Genomic DNA, 18125 nt, shown 5'->3' on the forward strand with positions numbered 1-18125 from the left:
CCTTAAATGAGATGGCACACACAAGAGAAGAAAATGTTAGCTGGTGGACAGATTCAGGTTGACTTTGAGGAGCCTGCAGACCAACTGCATACAAGGTTCTGGCTAGAACATAGATGTGGGACATGAGTGCATACTCAGCAATTACAAGAATTAGTATGTTTATAATCACCTGGTATGAAGGTAAGAGGAACAGTGACCTGAAGATAGAATTTGTAAAAGGGATGACATTTTATAGAAGTGCAAAAGGTGATGAGCCTGAAAAATAAAGGAGCAGCCAAGAGGAGGAAACTCAAGAGGTAGCAGTATCAAAGAAGCATTTAAAACTATTGACCACTTAGGATGGGGTCTGTGTAAAAGCTGATAGAACACGGGTAATGGAAATAATGGTTTCCATTTTACAAATGTGCTTTGTTCTTTTGCCTTCCTGAGTAAACCATATTTCACACTGGGCACCCATCTGCCTATGGGAAAATTAAATTCGTACGTAAGAAATGTAAAGAAAGGACAAAGAGAAAGTCAGTTTTTGGCACTCTACATGCAAACTGGATATGCAGCAAGTTAACAAACCTTGTTCACAGGATGTTATTTCAGCAAAGAGTAGGCTGAAGGACTTAGAATATAGGATTTACTTATGTGGAGGGCTGTCCCATGTCCCTACCAACAGCCAGGACAGACAGGGGAAGACATAATGAAGAAGAAATTTAAAAAGACATCTGGCTGTTTCTGGCCTGGGGAGAGAAAAGAAAGAAAGAGATTGGAAGCTATAAAACTTGTGTCTCCCCATTTCTCCTCCCTGGACATCAGGGAAATGTGCATTATATAAGTGAGGATAAAATCAATGATAAAGATATGAGCTATAGTAACCCATTCGTTTTGTCAGGGAAGACTCTGGGAAAAGAGCATCTTTCAAGTTGTCCCCTTTTCCCCAAATACAACAACCTGGGATGCAAACACAACTCCTTGGCTATGCAGTATGTGCAGAAAGGGAAGGTTCTAAGGTTGAACTTTCTCAAACCTCCCCAGTTCCTGCATTTGTGTAGCCAAGGGACAGTGGGCCTGCCAAGGGGCCTACTGGGCAGAGCAAGGTGACCTCACAGAAGAGGCTTAGTAGCTGCTGGGGCACCATGCTGGACAAAGGCCAAGGAAGTCACCCAGGAGCAAAGTGAGGCCAGGTCAGCCAGCAGCACTGCTGGATCCTTACAAAGAAAACAAATTAAGTGACATCAGCTGTAGACTGCCTATAACAGGGCCAGCAGCACCCAGTCAGCCAGGAGACATTACTCCAAAGACCTACAGGTAACTGTGAGTGCGCCTCCCAGGACCAGCATAGCCGGGGAACCTCTTCCCTGACACACCTGGATGCCTCCTTAGAGAAAGAAGCAGTTTCTTCTGCTGGAGAAGGCTGGCTGGAGAAGGCCATCTGAGAAATTGAGTAAGTATCTTTCCCAAATAAGTAACAAAAAAGCTCCTAATATCATATTGGCCTTTGTTTATCCCAGATGACAGATTGAGTCAATCTGTTTTCCTCCTACTCCATAGATAAAAGTTCAGGGAAAAGATGAGATTCATTGTAGATAACATAAAGAATTTTTTTCTTCACATTACAGTGTAAGCATAATTTGAAACCTTGCTGTATAGCTAAAGATGGGCAATAATATTTTCCAAAGTATATCCCACAGAACACTAGTTCCTCAGAATGTTGACAGATATTATACAGGCAAAAAAATAAATAAAAATTTTAAAATCAGGTTAAAAATAAACAAAAAAATATTTAATGCAAACACTTTTGAGGTCATTTACTTTACTCATGAAAATTCTGAATCTCCAATAGAGCAATTTGGTATACCTCATTCCCATCAATTTGTCCAAGAATTTTACTTTCACAGACCATCTCTCTGAAAGAGTTTTGGAAACACTTCTGGCATTTAAAAAATGGAGATCCTTCAAATCTTTAGAATAATTGGGATCATGAGCCCTATAGTCTACTGTCTTCCTCTCTACCATGGTTCTTCGGTTGGCAATGTCAGTAATATTGCCAAACAGGAAATGCATGGTTACCCCTGAGCAAAATAGTGAAGCAGAAGAAACTAACATTTGGTGAGCACAGAATTCCACCTTCCTCCACTCTGGGCACATTTCATCCTACCCCTTTCCTCCTAACAGAACTTCTCAAATTTTTTTGTTTATTCTAAACTACATTGGTGACTTATTGACCATGATGGTGGACGAGCCACACCAGCTGCCTCCCCTTTCTTACAAGAATCAGTAGCAGTGCACTGCAGAATGGTGCAGTGGGTACGAGTCTGGAGCCAGACTACCTGGGCTTCTTTGAATCCTGCCTCAACATTTGCTAGCTTCATGATGATCCTGGGAAAGTTACTTAACCTCCCTGACCTCAGTGTCCCTACCTGCAAAGTAGATTGAATAACAGTACTTGCCTATTGCACTGAGACTATTCTCTATCATTTAATGTATATTAAATGATACATTTATGATTTATATCACATATACGTCATTTAGGATATAGTACATGAGTGTGTGTGTGTGTGTGTATATATATATATATCACTTAGGACATAGTACATGCATATATATTTTAGCTATTTTTTAGCTTGCCAAAATATTAGCAAAGGAATAAAATGGAATGAACTTGCAATGACAAAGAGAATAAGAGGAGTCATCAATAAAGTGATTTCAATAAATTTATAGAAGAAAAAAAGCCGATAAAGGAATGCCACAGATATAGCAGGGCAGAGGAACCCACAATCTAGCTTCAGAGTTGGCAAACTTTCTCTGTAAAGGCCAGGTAGTCAATATTTTAGATTTTATGAGTCAAGAGGCAAAATTGAGGATGCTATGCAAGTCTCTATTGCAACCACTCAATTCTGTTGTTGAGGCACAGAAGTAGCCATAGACAATACATACAGGAATGAGCATGGTTAGGTTCTAATAAAATTTTATTTATAGACACTAAAATTTTAATTTGATATAATTTTCACATTATAAAACATTATTATTTTTAATCTTAATATGAGATCTACCCTCAACAAATTTTTAAGAGTACAACACATTATCGTTTATAGGTACAATGTTGTACAGTAGATCTCTAGAGCTTATTCATTTTGCTTAACTGAAACTTTATGCCCTTTAATTAATAAATCTCCATTTCCCCTCCCTCCCAGACCTTAGCAACCAGCAGCCCACTTTTTGATTCTATGAACTCTATGAATTTGACTTTTTTTTTTTAAAGTAAACTCTATGCCCAACACGGGGCTCAAACTCACAACTCCGAGATCAAGAGTCTCATGCTCTACCAACTGAGACAGCCAGGGACCCCTGAATTTGACTATTTTAGATACCTATTATAAGTGGAATCATGCAGTATTTGTCTTTCCATGACCTCCTCATGTCACTTAGCATAATGTCCTCCGTGTTCATCCATATTGTCATCTATTGCAGAATTTCCTTTTTTTGTTGCTGTGAATCTTGCAACCTGAGTGACAGTGCCACCTGAGTAATGAACATAGGAGTGCTAAATATTATTAACTTCATATTTACCAAAACTCCATTTAAAAATACAAATACTAAAATGTAATTTAAAATTACATTTTGGGAAATGGGCTGAAGGTGATCAAAGAGTACAGACTTTCAGTTAGAAGATGAATAAGTACTAGGGATATAATATACAATATAATGGCTATTGTTAACACTTCTATATGGTATATTTGAAAGTTGCTAAGAGAGTAGATGCTAAAAGTTCTCATCACAAAGAAAAAACATTTTTTGTGGCTATATAAGGTGATGGATGTTCACCAAACTTATGGTGGTAATCATTCCACAATATATGTAAGTTAAGGCATTGTGTGCTGTACAACCTCAAGCTTATATATATATATGTTGTATGCCAATTACATCTCAATAAAATTATATCTCAATGAAATTGAAATTTTATCTCTATAATTCTATGTAGTTTGAGAGTACATATATTTATATATTATATACTTGAAAGAAAAAATAAAATGTAAAAACTATCCTCAGCTCTCCCAAACTATACAAAAAGAGATGACTGGCCGGATTTGACCCATGGACCATAGTTTGCCCATCCCTGTTGTAGAGCATGTTAATGTGAGAAATGCCCTAGACTCAAAAACAAAGATCCAGGCACTACAGCAGCAGAAAAAAAGGTGTGAGACAAAAATAGATTCACTGAAAGTCTGTAGATAGAACAGTCCTTCTCTGGCCCTACTGGGACTCCTCTGGAGAAAAAAAAAAAATGACTTGAGAGACAAGAAACCCCAGTCCCTGGCTCTGCCATTAATTGAGGACACATGGGCTCTTTGTTACTTTCTGACTATTTTATCTTTCCATATGTTCTAAGAGGGTCTTCTCAAACTGGTTTCTTTCTTTTTCATGTTACCCTGTTTCTTTTCATCACCTGTGCAGACACCTGAAAAAGTATTGTGCTTGCTTGATTCCCTCTGGGCTACTTTCAGCACTGCTGACATCCAGGGAGCCCTACGAAGGGGCTATGACATTGCCTTTCAATTCCATCTCTCCCCTGCCCACCCAACCTCAGCGGGGCTGGAGAACACCTCAAATTAGAGCTTCCCATGGTGGGAGCCTATCAGGTACCTCAAGAGTTATTCTGTATTGTAGCTTTTCCCCTTTCCCTTTGACACTGCTTAGTCTTAGGCTCTTCTCTTTCCCTTGCTTTCGATGGAATCCCAGAAAACATCACTGGTTTGCAGAGATGCAAACATTCATAGACAAGCTACACTAACAACTATGCTACCATTTGATAATGTCTTAGTATCAACAAGCTCCCTCTTGAACATTTCAGAAAATTCAAAAAAGGAGTCAGAGAGAAATGTGCTTTTTCTTTTCTATGGCAAAAAAAGGAATACATCCCAAAGGTGAGAGTGGCTACTGATGATGAAGAAAGCTACTGTCTGGGAAAAGGAAAGGGCTCTATCCCAGGAAAGGGTAAGCCAGGAGAGACTGAAGGGCCCTGACTTCTGACACTCAGTCTTGGAAAAGGATCATTGTGCCATCCTGTGACATAGAGATAGGTTAACTTTGTTGTATTTAACTAGGTTCTTAATTTTTGATAGATGCTTTTAAACACAAAGAAGAATGATCATGGCAATTTAGACTCTGTCTAGTTTCCTCTTTATTAATTTTTAAATGATTGACTTTTTCTAACTATTTCCATGCTTATTACATAACTAACAAATAATAAAAGTATTAATGTATTAAATAAGATTTCTCCTAATATTTATACATTGATTATAAAATTAATTATATTTCTTACCAGTCTATAATATACCAGACTCCAAAAATGCTTTAAACACCTTAAAAACAATATAAATATTGATGCAGTGCTTCTAGAATTGATTAGCACAGATATTGGAAAACTATTAGAAAATCACTAACATCATAGATTCAAATATGTTTATTATGTGTTTTTATTTTAATATACATTTTCTTTTTTTTTATCCAGTCACAATTATACTCATTTGCCCTGAGAGATAGGGTTGCCTTCTTAACCAACTAAAGCTGCAAATAGGATTTGAAAGTCCATAATTGGGCCTAAAACCACACATCTTGGGTCACCTTCTAATTTGTTTTACCCAAGGCCATTTTCCAGTTGGATGAACCCCTTTTCATGGGTAGAATTCTATCACATAAGAAACTGTCTAAATTATTAGCTCTGCTTACTATGAATGTCTTATCTTTTATAGATCAGCTGATATAGACCTACTTTGCAACAGTTTTTTTTTTAATTTTTTTATTGTTATGTTAATCCCCATACATTACATCATTAGTTTTAGATATAGTGTTCCATGATTCATTGTTTGTGCATAACACCCAGTGCTCCATGCAGAACGTGCCCTCCTCAATACCCATCACCAGGCTAACCCATCCTCCCACCCCCCTCCCCTCTAGAACCCTCAGTTTGTTTTTCAGAGTCCATTGTCTCTCATGGTTCTTCTCCCCCTCCGATTTCCCCCCCTTCATTTTTTCTGCATATATTTCTTTCCTTTAACAATCCAGTCCTTGTTTGTTTTGTAACTGCTGGTCCTGAGTGAAGCCTTGTCTGATTCAGTTAAATCTAAGGACTAAATTGGTTTGAGTCACTGAAATTACAACTTTGCTCATGAACCAGCCATTAAAACAGACAATATTTACCTGATACAGCTAGACTCATCAGAGAGATGGTTAGGTTGAAACCTCACTCAGAATATTTTTTTATATCAACCAGCTTGTTCTACTGTAGAGATGTTTGTTATTAAGTACAAGAGCCAAACATTCATCTAAGAATTGTTGTCTGTATCAGAACCTTGTTTAATTCAGCCTGGTGCACTCTCTCACTGAGACACTGAGGGTAGTGTGGGAGGACAAAAGGCAACTGCCATGGGTTTTCCCCCAAATCCCTTCCTCTAGCCCTTACTTCTCTTCCAGATCCAGTTCTGCATTTCCTGTGACTGCCAGCCACTTCTGCCCAGAAGTCCCACTAACACCTCAACTCAGTAGGACTAAAACTAGAATTTCTTCTCCCAACTCACTCATTCTCCTACCTCAGATATTCACTCAATCTCATCAAATTCTTCCTTCAACTTGTTTCCCACATTTGTTAAGGTAACCAACTTATAGAAAAAGCTGAACTCTTCTAAGCAAACAGAAATTCCTCTGTGTTAAACCAGCTCTGTTGAAAATTATTTTCTACTTCCAGATGAGATCATGGCCAGGTTCCTTGATTTAACAATCATTCAAGAATAAAAAGTCATCTAAGGATTCTGGGAAGATGGCAGAGTAGGAAGCAGCAGGAATCTGTCTCCCCACCTAGACAATAATTGCATTGGCAGAATCTGTCTGATATTATATTATTTTGGAACTTTGTGGAGTTTATTGAAGACTTGCAACTTCCAAGGGAAGGCATGGACAGTAAATGGAGTCAAGTTCAGCTCTTAGCACAGTAACAGCTACCCATCTCCTACCCCCAGCCTTGTGGTCGACACTGTGCATATGTTCCTGGAACAGCCTGCACACAGCTGGCAGGCCAGAGAGAAGCCTGTCCTCCAAATGCTCTGCAAACTGATTGATGCCTCTGATCACACAGATGCAGACAAAAAGGTGGGCACTCATTGTTGCTCCTCCCCGCCATTGTTTCAAGCCCCTCCCCTTCTAGTTAAAGTGACTTCTAGGGAATTTAAAAAGCCAATGCCCTTTTCTCCCCTCTCATTTTCCTTTTTCCCTTTTGAAAGCCAGATATTAAAGACTAAGACATTGAAAAACAATTGCATATATGGGGAAAATTAGAAAGTTACCATGCATTTTCAAGGAAAGGCTCAGAAAGGATCCGAGAAGACCTTAACTTTATACCTCAGAGTGATCCTTGGCATAGAGACAGCCTACAACAATTAAAATAATAATAATAATAATAATAATAATAATAAAAAACAGCAAACCTTGGGGAAGGGGGTGAATCTTATTTCCAGAATTGCCACATTACTAGGTTCAAATGTCTAGTTTTCAACCAAAAAATCATAAGGCATATAAAGAAACAGGGAAGTTTTGCCCCTTTAAGGAAAAAACTAAACCAACAAAAACTGTCTCTGAAAAAGACGTGATGGCAAATCTATTACATAGAGAGTATGAAAAAACTGTCTTAAAGATGCTCAAAGAACTAAAGAAAAATTGTGGAGAAAGTCAAGAAAACAAGGAATGAACAAAATGGAAATATCGATAAAGAGATAGAAAATCTAAGGATAACCTAAAAGAAATTCTGGAGCTGAAAAGTAAGATAATTAAAAATTCAGTAGAGAGAGTCAAGTCAGATTTGAGCAGGCATTAGAAAGAATCAGCAAACTTAAAGATTAATGAAATATTAAGTCAAGAAAAAGATTGAAGAAAAGTGAATAAAACTAAAAGGACTCATGGGACACAACCAAGTAGAGAAACATACGCATTGTGGGAGGCTCAGTAGGAGAAGAGAGAAAGAGAAAGCAGAGGAAATATTTGAGAAATAATGCCTGAAATCTTCCCAAATCTGATGAAAGACATGAATATAAATATTCAAGAAATTTAACAAACTCCAAGTAAGATGAACTCAAAGAGGCTTACACTACAGCACATTACAATCAAATTTTCAAAAGACAGAGACAAGTGGAATATGAGTAGAAGTGGTGTTTGTCACTTCCAGGCCTACACCACAAAAATCTCCCATTCAATCCTCCACCATCTCTATTGCTCCTCATACACTGGTTGGAAGGAGAGATTCTGAGGCCCCAGTGAAACCATGCGAAAGCAGAGCCCACATCCCTGAATCACTGCAAAGGCTGCTCATTGAATGCCCTCCCTAAACAAAGTGATTGAGAAATAAATCTCTATTTTGTTATACTACTGATAATTCAGGGGCTATCTGATTTTAAACTAGCATTACACCAAATAATATAATTGTCCTGTGTCATTTTGTTGCCAGGAATGCTTCCTCTATTACATCTGCTTGTCAAAATGTTTAAAAGTCCAGCTCAGGGACACCTGGGTGGATCAGTTGGTTAAGTGTCTGCCTTCAGCTAGGGTCATGAACCCAGGGTCCTGGGATTAAGATTGAGCCTCGCATTGGGCTCAGTGGGGAGCCTGCTTCTCCCTCTCCCTCTGCCCGCCCACCCCCCACTTATGCTCTCTCTCTCTCACTTTACATCAAATAAATAAATAAAATCTTTAAAAATATATAAATAGGGGTGCCTGGGTGGCTCAGTCATTAAGCGTCTGCCTTTGGCTCGGGTAATGATCCCAGGGTCCTGGGATCGAGACCCACATCAGGCTCCCTGCTCCACGGGAAGCCTGTTCTCCCTCTCCCACTCCCCCTGCTTGTGTTCCCTCTCTTGCTGTGTCTCTCTCTGTCAAAAAATTAAATAAAATCTTTTAAAAAATTTAAATTAAAAATAAAAATAAATAAATAAACTGCCACTTCTTTCTCTAGTTACCCAGGCAAAATTATTTGTCCCTCTTCTCTAACATTGGTTATATCTTATTATCATTTTATAGCAATGATCACATAATATTTAATATTTGTATTCATGTTTTATCTCTACAGTAGACAGTATACTTCTAGAAGGTAAGGATCATAGTTCTTTTACCTTCATATGTCCCACAGTATCTAGTAGAGTTTCTTGTACACGGACACTATATACATATTGAATTATACAGGTTACTTGTGCCACACACCATCCATCTTCTTGAAATCACCTCTGCAATAGAGGGCCATCAGGTTGGTCCTTCTGGTAGATAGTTTGTACTGAGAAACTCAATTTCCCATTTCTAGAATGCTATCTTTGCTCTGCCTCCACCCTCTTTTTTTTTTTTTTTGTCCCTTTCTCAGACATACATATAGGCAGCTTTCTCTCCTAACACTCCTCCTTAAAGCTAAATTTTGCCCATACAGAAGTCCCTATTTGTCACTGACCCTTGGTTTAGAAAAATAGTTTTTTATAAGATTCATTACAGAAACTCAGTTTCTCCACACTTCCCACCTGATCTTTCAAGAATGAATTGCAATGCATATCCCTAGTCATATTCTCTTCCAGCACCTCTCTTTTCACCCAGACCACTACTTCCTCATACATGTAGGAAGCCAAGTTTTATTCTCTATCACTCCCACAACTGGTTACTTTAATGTGTTTCATTACCCTGAAGATCACATTTATTAACTTCTCTTACTCTTCTCTTACCTCTTCTGAAGTCTAATCTTTATTTGAAATGTTTAGTAGTATTATCTATCTTACACATACCACTTTAATTATACAAATTATTTTGTGCATATTACCTCATTTAATCCTAATCACAGTCATATCAGTAAATTATCACCAAGCTATAATTTTTTTAAATTGAGGCTCAGAGAGGTTAAGTAACTTATTCTAGGTCACACAGGTACTAAGTGGTAGAATGGAGTAAAAAATTAATAAACAAAAGCTTCCCCATTTACCTCATTTTTCAGCTACTCATCTTCATTACTCTGCTCTTCCAGGGAAAATTTCTGTGTCCTACACCTTAAATAAGTCTAGTAGTAGTGCTGTCATCCATGTGGGCAGAGCCAGGTTAGAACAAGCTGACCTGGGGCAACTCTTTCACAATATGAGGCGAAATAGCCAAAAAACAGGGTCTTGGTGAGCCAGAAATATGGCCAAGGAAATGTTGCCAAATACAAAACTTCGAGGGCCAGGGGAGAACACAAATGGGAGGTGGGCATCAAAGTGCACAGAACAGAAGAAAGCGCAAAGAAGAGCTCAAAGAGCGTAATGAGTACCTAGAGCTCACCCACTGTGCAGCTGGAGGAGTACTGTTAAAGCAGCTGGACTTGAGAAGTTTGATTTTTGGCTTGGAGAAGTGGAGCTCTAAAGTCCTGTACAGGCCTAGACACAAATTTCCAAATCTTCCTTAGAATTTGGAGCCTCTTTGAGCTTTGAAGCAAAAACATAGATTTGTAGAGAAGAGGAGACTGAGCATTAATGTGGAGTTCTACTATCTTAAATGCCTATTTTTTTAGATTGAATAAGAAAAAAACACCAAGTAAAGACATAAACTCTATATCCAGTTCATTTAATGGAGTGAGATTTGGAGCAGAAGTTCATAATTAGGGAATCCAAACTATTACTCTTAGCTGCCTTTGAAGATTTCGGTGAAACAAGTTTAATATAGGCCCTGCATCCTTTTTTAGCCTCTACTTCTACCACTAGCATTTTAACTTTCTCTGTGTCTCACATTCAAACTCCTCAGAGAAAGTATCTCCTAGTCTAAGTTGATGACTGTCATCTTTGTTGGCAGAACTTTGAGCTTGACCAACTCAAGGACCACTGCTCAGACCATATATGGACTCACTTTGGATTAGCTGCCCATTCCTCCTTGGGTTATGTTGTATAGACCATGGCCACCTATTTGGGGTTTTGGGGTTTACTTTTAAGATTGTACTTACTTATTTGCCAGAGAGAGAGTGCGCGCACAAGCAGGGGGAGCTGCAGGCAAAGGGAGAAGCAGACTCTCTGATGAGCAAGGATGCCCAATGCAGGACTCAATCCCAGGACTCTGGGATCATGACCTGAGCTGAAGGCAGCCGCTTAAATGACTGAGCCACCCAGGCATCCCCACCTATTTGTTTTTGAAGGTGATTTACACAGGAAGAGTTGTTCTATTAAGCAAAAATTATTCCATCAATGTGTGCCCCAAAAAGTCTCTATTCCCCAAAACTTTGTAAGGGTAGCTGAGGAAGGAGGGAATTGCTTTGTCTAAACTCTAAAATAATTAAAGTTTGTTATTTGTAAATTCTTCCACACTAACACACTAAGATCAACACAAATTCATAAACTTATTAGGTTTCTTTAAAGTTGTATAATTATTTTAAGAGTCTCATTGGTTTTCATGTGCATGTGTTTTTCATAGCTACCCAACTGAAAAATCCTTGAAGGTAAGAATCACATCTATTTTTTTATCCCTGACAACATCTAAGATTCTGTGTTCACCAAGGGTGTTAAATAAATGTTGCTCAGTGACTGAGTCTAAGGATCTCTGGGTGTTATTGAAAAATTGACTTTAACTGCTTCATTAACTGTCTGTATACACAGAGAGTTGAGATCAGCTGTTTAAAATAACACACAAGAGATCCTTCTGTTCTGTAATGTCAATAAAAAATATTGAAATTAGAGTGATGGGATCCTAAATGTGAGCCATAAAGGAAATTATCTCTGCTCTATGTGTGATCCAAATATTTCTTCTTTCTTTGCAATCTAATAAAATATTTATTAATAAACCAATAGCATGAATTGAAATTTTCTGGGCCCTAAACTAATTCTGATTAGATTAAAGTGACCCAATCCTGTTCCTTGAGATTCTAAAGAAAAGTCAAGCAGGCAAGGATTTTTCTTTTCATCTCAGAGGCTTCCTCCTTTACAGTGAATCAGGCTTGTGTTTGGGATTTTGTTTTTTAGAAAAATGTCAGTGGAAAGCCATTTTAGACTTGCAGCAAACCCACCAATCTCGGTGACTTTAAATCAAGGAATAAACTTGGTTTATGGCAGTAGCTCTCTTGGCCCCAAGCAAGTATATACACCTTGTTCTCAAGCTTTACAGTAATCAGAGATATGAGTAATCAGAAATGTTTTATATATAATATTTTAACTGCAAAGGCACATACATAAAAAAATACTCTGTTTTAGCTAAAATTTTTGCTTGGTGACTCTCTCCGTAAAGAGCTGTACAGATTTTTCAGCCTAATTGAAATAGTGACTTTCCCCTATGTTGCAGAAGGTGATTATAACTTCCCCTCTCACCAGAAAAACATGTCATTTGCCTTTAATCTCAGTATCTCAGGATTATCTCAATATCACAACCGATGAATAACATGAGTTTTAGTTTTTCAACATGGAAACAGTTCTTCCACACAAAAGTCAGACACAACATTAGATTTCTTTTTTCTGTTCTGCCACATTGGAAAGGGCTTCCTGTCAAAAGCCTTCAGCTTGGAAGTCACAACCTCAACCCACAACTCTTTACACTCGACTCACAGGCAAATAATACAAAAGGAAGGGAAGTGAAAGATAATATATCAAGATACAAACTACAGTCCTATGCAGGAAGCCACCCATACTAGCATTGTTATGTTAACTCTTTACCAATCGTAATATGCCATGTCCTAAGTATAGAACAGGACACACTAGATCATTAGCTCCTTCCTTCAAGCCACAGCTTTATCTACATTTTATAATTTCACTGCCTCACAGTACCTTCCCCTCTGGCAATTAGAGCAAAGACTCATACGCTATAGGCATTGCTTAATAAATAGCCCTTCAAATGCCATTACATAGAACCAAACTAAGCCACCAGCACAGGCATTAGTTTTGATACGGGAAGAGAATGGGAAGAAGATTATGCCAACATTACCCAAACTGTGTTCCCATGTGTTCTACAGAAAGAGAAAAAAAAACATGGTAGTCAACCAGATTCAGGAAAATTCAAATGCTGTACCACTTTCTTGAAAATTTACATCTAATGAGCATAAAAGCTCCAAAGAGTCTTGTATTGAAAAAACTTGTTCAACTTGATTTAATACCGCTTTCCCAAGTGCGATGGTTAATTTTATGTGTCAACTTGACTGGGCTAAGGGATGTCTAGAAAGCTGATAAAAAAAATTGTTTCTAGGTATGTCTTGAGGGTACCTGCAGAAGAGATCAGCATTTGAATTGGTGAACTCAGTAAAGCAAACTGCCCATCCCAGTGTGTGTGGGCATCATCAAGTCTGCTGAGGGTCCAAATAAAACAAAAAAATAGAGGAAGGGTGAATTTTCTCTCTCTGTTTGAGCTGGGACATCTATCTTCTATCTTCTCTATCTTCTCCTACCCCCGACCATCAGCCCTCCTGGTTCTCTGGCCTTCAGACTCCAACTGATAGTCACACTATCAGTTCCCTCTACCCTCACCCTAGTTCCCCAGGTCTTTGGACTTCAGACTGAATCACACCACCTGCTTTCCTGGTTCTCCAGTTTGCAGACAGCAGATTATAGGATTTCTCAGCCTCCATAATTAAGGGAGCCAATTCCTATAATAAATACAAATTTTTATGTATATGTACACATACATATACATAAACATACTACATATTATACATATGTACATGTGTATATATACATATACATAAACATACCATATATTATACATATATATACATATACATAAAAATATATATATGTGTATATATATGTATCTCCTGTTGGTTCTATTTCTCTGGAGAACCCTAATATACCAAACATATTTGACAACAGAGCCCTTTGCAGAGGATATCTACTGACATTTAGAAGGATATCAGTGTCCTGTGGAACAAAATCTGAGAAATCTTCAGTTGTCTGATTCAAACCAATAAGCTGACTTGAAGAGAAAAAGCACAGGCTTCTGGAGTCAAACAGACCATAATTCTGCCATTATTGGATTCACATGACCTTGTGCAAGCTTCTTATCCTCTCTTAGCCTTAGTTTCCCCAAATTCAAACTAGGCAGCCTTCATATACTGTTGCTATTGTTAAATAAGATAAGATACTATATTACCTGTCATTTTATTTTTTTAAAGATTTTATTTATTTATTTGAGAGAGAGAGAGAGCATGAGTAGGGGGAGCAGCAAGCAGAGGGAGAAGCAGGCTCCCCGCTGAGCAAGGAGCCCGATGCGGGATTCAATCCCAGGACGCTGGGATCATGACCTGAGCTGAAGGCAGATGCTTAACCAACTGGGCCACAAAGGTGCCCCTACCTGTCATTAAAAAAAATTTTTTTTGTTCTTCCCCAAAGGGAAAACTATTCATTCCTCTTAGGAGGATAGAAGGAAAAGGAAAGTAACATAGTAGTTACTGATGGATGTGGGGAAATTAGGATAGATTAGGGATTAGTTCTCTTCTTTTAAAGTTAACTGAAAAAATATAAAATGCATTGAAAATTAAATTAAGCCAGCCATGCTAACAGAAGTACAAGAGTAAAAGCAAAAGAAATGGGAGAGACAAGAAGAGATCCTTTCCTGCCATGAACATGGAACAGTGAACTTCAGAAAATTATGTCTATAGGTCTGCAAATGGACAGAACAATATTCATCTCTGACCTAACTTCTCTGAACATCCTGCACACTTGAGAGCAGGACAGGCTGAATGTCAGGTTTTTGTGACCTAACATTAGGGATTTAGGTCTAATTCATCAACTGCTAAAATCTGGTCTAACCCAGATATTCACTTTCTTTTCTGATGGTACTGGTGTGTAATAACAACATCTCAGTCCTTGACAAAGCCTGTACCACAGAGAGCGAAAACTTAAAAATACTAACAGTGGAATGATAGGTTAGAGAAATTTAGTCAACGAAACTTCAACTCCTGCAGTAGACTTGTCAGCATGTTACATAGGGCTTTAATTTAGTAGCTTCCCGACATATGGGCAACAATATGGTCTCAGTGGTTCCCTGCTACTGGCATGGCTGAGGAGGAGGAGAAATAATTAGACATCTGACAGGCAAGTGGCTGCTCTCACAGCTCAGCCAAGGCTTTTGCAGAGGGCACTGGATATTTTTAAACCACAGTTCCATTGCTGCTAAAGAAATTGTACATTTTTCTTTTGCTGATGAATAGGCATTGGTTTGTTTCAGAGTCTGATGATAAAGAAGTGATGGAAGTCATAAGCCTAATTCTTTCATCCAGTTTTCTAAGGAAAAGTATATATGCTATCCATCCAAACAGTTTGTTTTTAGCTGTCAGAACCTCCATTCTGCACATTAAATGAGGGACCTAAGGATTCTGTATAAAGCCAGCAAAACAGGCCATAAACAGGTACATGGGAGAGGGTGAGGGCAAGAAATGCTTTTCCCAACCAGACTGTAAAAACTGCTCAAGGTCAATGAATCTATTTTGATTCCCACCCACAATACTGTCACCACTATGACCAATGAGCACAGTACTCAGTATCCAGCAGTAATTCATAAATATTAGCCAATGTGTTGATATTTTTCTAACATGCAGACCCCATAGGCTTGGCCTCTAGAAAAAAGTACAGAGAAAACAAGCAGGACAAAAGTGTCATGCTTCTTTGTGCTGTCTTCATCATACGCAATAGTGGCTGGCAGGAGTTCAACCCACAGGAAGGTTTGATTTGTCTGAGATTAGACACTTTTTTGGAAGTAAACAGCATTTTCTGCAAAGAAGCCACATATAAAAATTTCAGCCAAGTTTTACTTCTTTCTTTATATAACCAAGCATGTGTATGTTTATTTTCAAAAAATTAAATTTCTTGTCTAAAGCTCATCTCTTGTTTATATCCATAGTTATAGACTGAACATCTGTATCCCCCCAAAATTTATATGTTGAAGCCTTAACCCCCAAAACAATGGTATTTGGAGGTAGGATCTTTGGGGGAGCTAATTAGGTTAGGATGAGGTCATGAGGGTGGGGCCCCATGATGGGACTGGTCCCTTATAAAAAGAGCACACTCCCTCCATGCACACACAGCGAGGAAAGGCCATATGAGGACAAAGGGAAAAGGTAGCCATCTGCAAGCCAGGAAGAGAGCTCTCACCAGATCCCAACTATACTGGCACCCTGATCTTGGACTTCCGGCCTTCAAAACTGAGGAAAAAAACATCTGTTGTTTCAGCCACCCAGTCTATGGTATTTTGTTATAGCAGCCCAAGCAGATGAAGACATACAACAAAACAGTAGGGACAAATGTGCTTGAGAGTAGAGCTAGTGGCCATATGGGAAAGGTCAGCAGTGACACAGAGAGGACATACACTTAGAAAACCAGGGTAGGTTTACCTTTGACTTTTTTTTAAAAGACGAAATTATCAGAACCAGACAGGCTAAGTCTGCCTTGTCAGGGGTCTAGGCATTTCTTCCATGGGAGTTAAAAATTCTATGACAGGAGACCAAACCTAGCCACTGAGGCTGAGAGTGAACAAGCAGATCTCTAACAGCAACCGTGTGAGACAGATGCACATGGACAGCATTTGCAAAGTCAGATCTTAGTTTCCAGACTCATTGGCATTTGATGCTATGGATTCCAAAGTCCAATCAACTTTGAAACTTCTCTGTTGGGAGGGAAGAAGACATTATCATGTAATACTCCCCAAAGCATTCTACTTGTCTTTATAAATTTGCTCTAGAGAGGGGCATTGTATTAGTCAGATTCCGCAAAGAAACAGAACCAATAGGAAAGAGAGACAGAGACAAAGACAGAGACAGAGAGAAAGAGAGATTGTAAGGAATTGCCTCATGCAACTATAGGGGCTGACAAGTCCAAACTCTGTAGAACAGGCGAGTAGGCTGGCAATTCAGTTAAGAGATGCTGTTGCAGTCTTGAGTTCAAAATATGCCAGCAGGGCAGCAGGCAGGAAACTTGGGCAGCATTACTATATTGCAGTCTTGTAGAAATTTGGTTCTTTGGTAAACTTCAGTGTTTACACTGAAGGCCTTTGACTGACTGGATAAGGTCTACCCACATTAAGAAGAGTAATCTATTTTACTCAAGGTCTACTGACTAAATGTGAATCACATCTAAAAATTGTCTGCACAGCAACATCTAGACTGGTGTTTGGCCAAACAACTGAGCACCATAGCCTAGCCAAGTTGACACATAAAAGTAACCATCACGAGCATAAAATGGGAAGTAAAAAGACAAAAACAAATTTCTAAAGCCTTCAAATTTTTCTTCTGTCCTAACCAGCTTATCTTTTTTAAGAATGGGTCTCATCCATTGTCGCATTAAACTACTCATTGAATCAAATATAGTCTATTATATCCCTTGCATTCCCAAGATATCCCTTGCATTTTTACTAAAGTCAACATGCTAGTGCAAGATGAGTTTCTAGGATGCAAGAAATATGGTCAACCCTAAGTCATGAGACATCAAAGGTTAGTAACCTAAGGCAAAGCTGCCCTCCAAAAAAAAAGAGCAACTTGTGAGGGCTGGGATACTGCTTACTTGTCCAACATTTTAACCCCAGAGGCTAGCCCTACACCTGGCTCACAGTTGGTTCTTAGAAATCTTTGTTAAATGAATACCTGAACTAATTAGGGAAGTAAAAGAGATTAACATTATTAAAGGTGCTTCCCACTTTGAGATGACAAAGCCAAGTAGAGGACTGTTGTGTTTCTTAGTTTTTCTACTCCATTGCAAAATAAAATAATTACCTCTGCAAATTGAACAGATACAGACTCTACTCTGGTCCCCATGTCAGTAAAGTCTTGTGGGTATTTTGGAGCTATTCACTTTCATCCCATATTGCAGCACTCAGAATTCAGTAAGCATATTTACTAGCTGTGTAACCTTGGACAATACTAATAACTAACACCAAATATCAAGTACTGTCCTTAGTGTCTATATTTACCCATAACATTCCTCATGAGGTGGGTACTGCTATTTCTCCCCTTTTTACAGAAGAGGAAACTGCAGCACAAATAAATTAAGGAACTTGCTCAAAAGTCAGACCAGTAGTTAGTGGCTCAGTTGGAATTTGAACTCAGTCTGGTTCCAAATACCTCTCTGCCATACTGCAATTTACTTAGCTACTCAGAGCCTCAATGTGTTCATTTACAAAGTAAGAATAAT

This window comes from Halichoerus grypus, chromosome 9 (genome assembly GCF_964656455.1).
Source record: "Halichoerus grypus chromosome 9, mHalGry1.hap1.1, whole genome shotgun sequence".
NCBI classification, from domain to species: Eukaryota; Metazoa; Chordata; class Mammalia; order Carnivora; family Phocidae; genus Halichoerus; species Halichoerus grypus.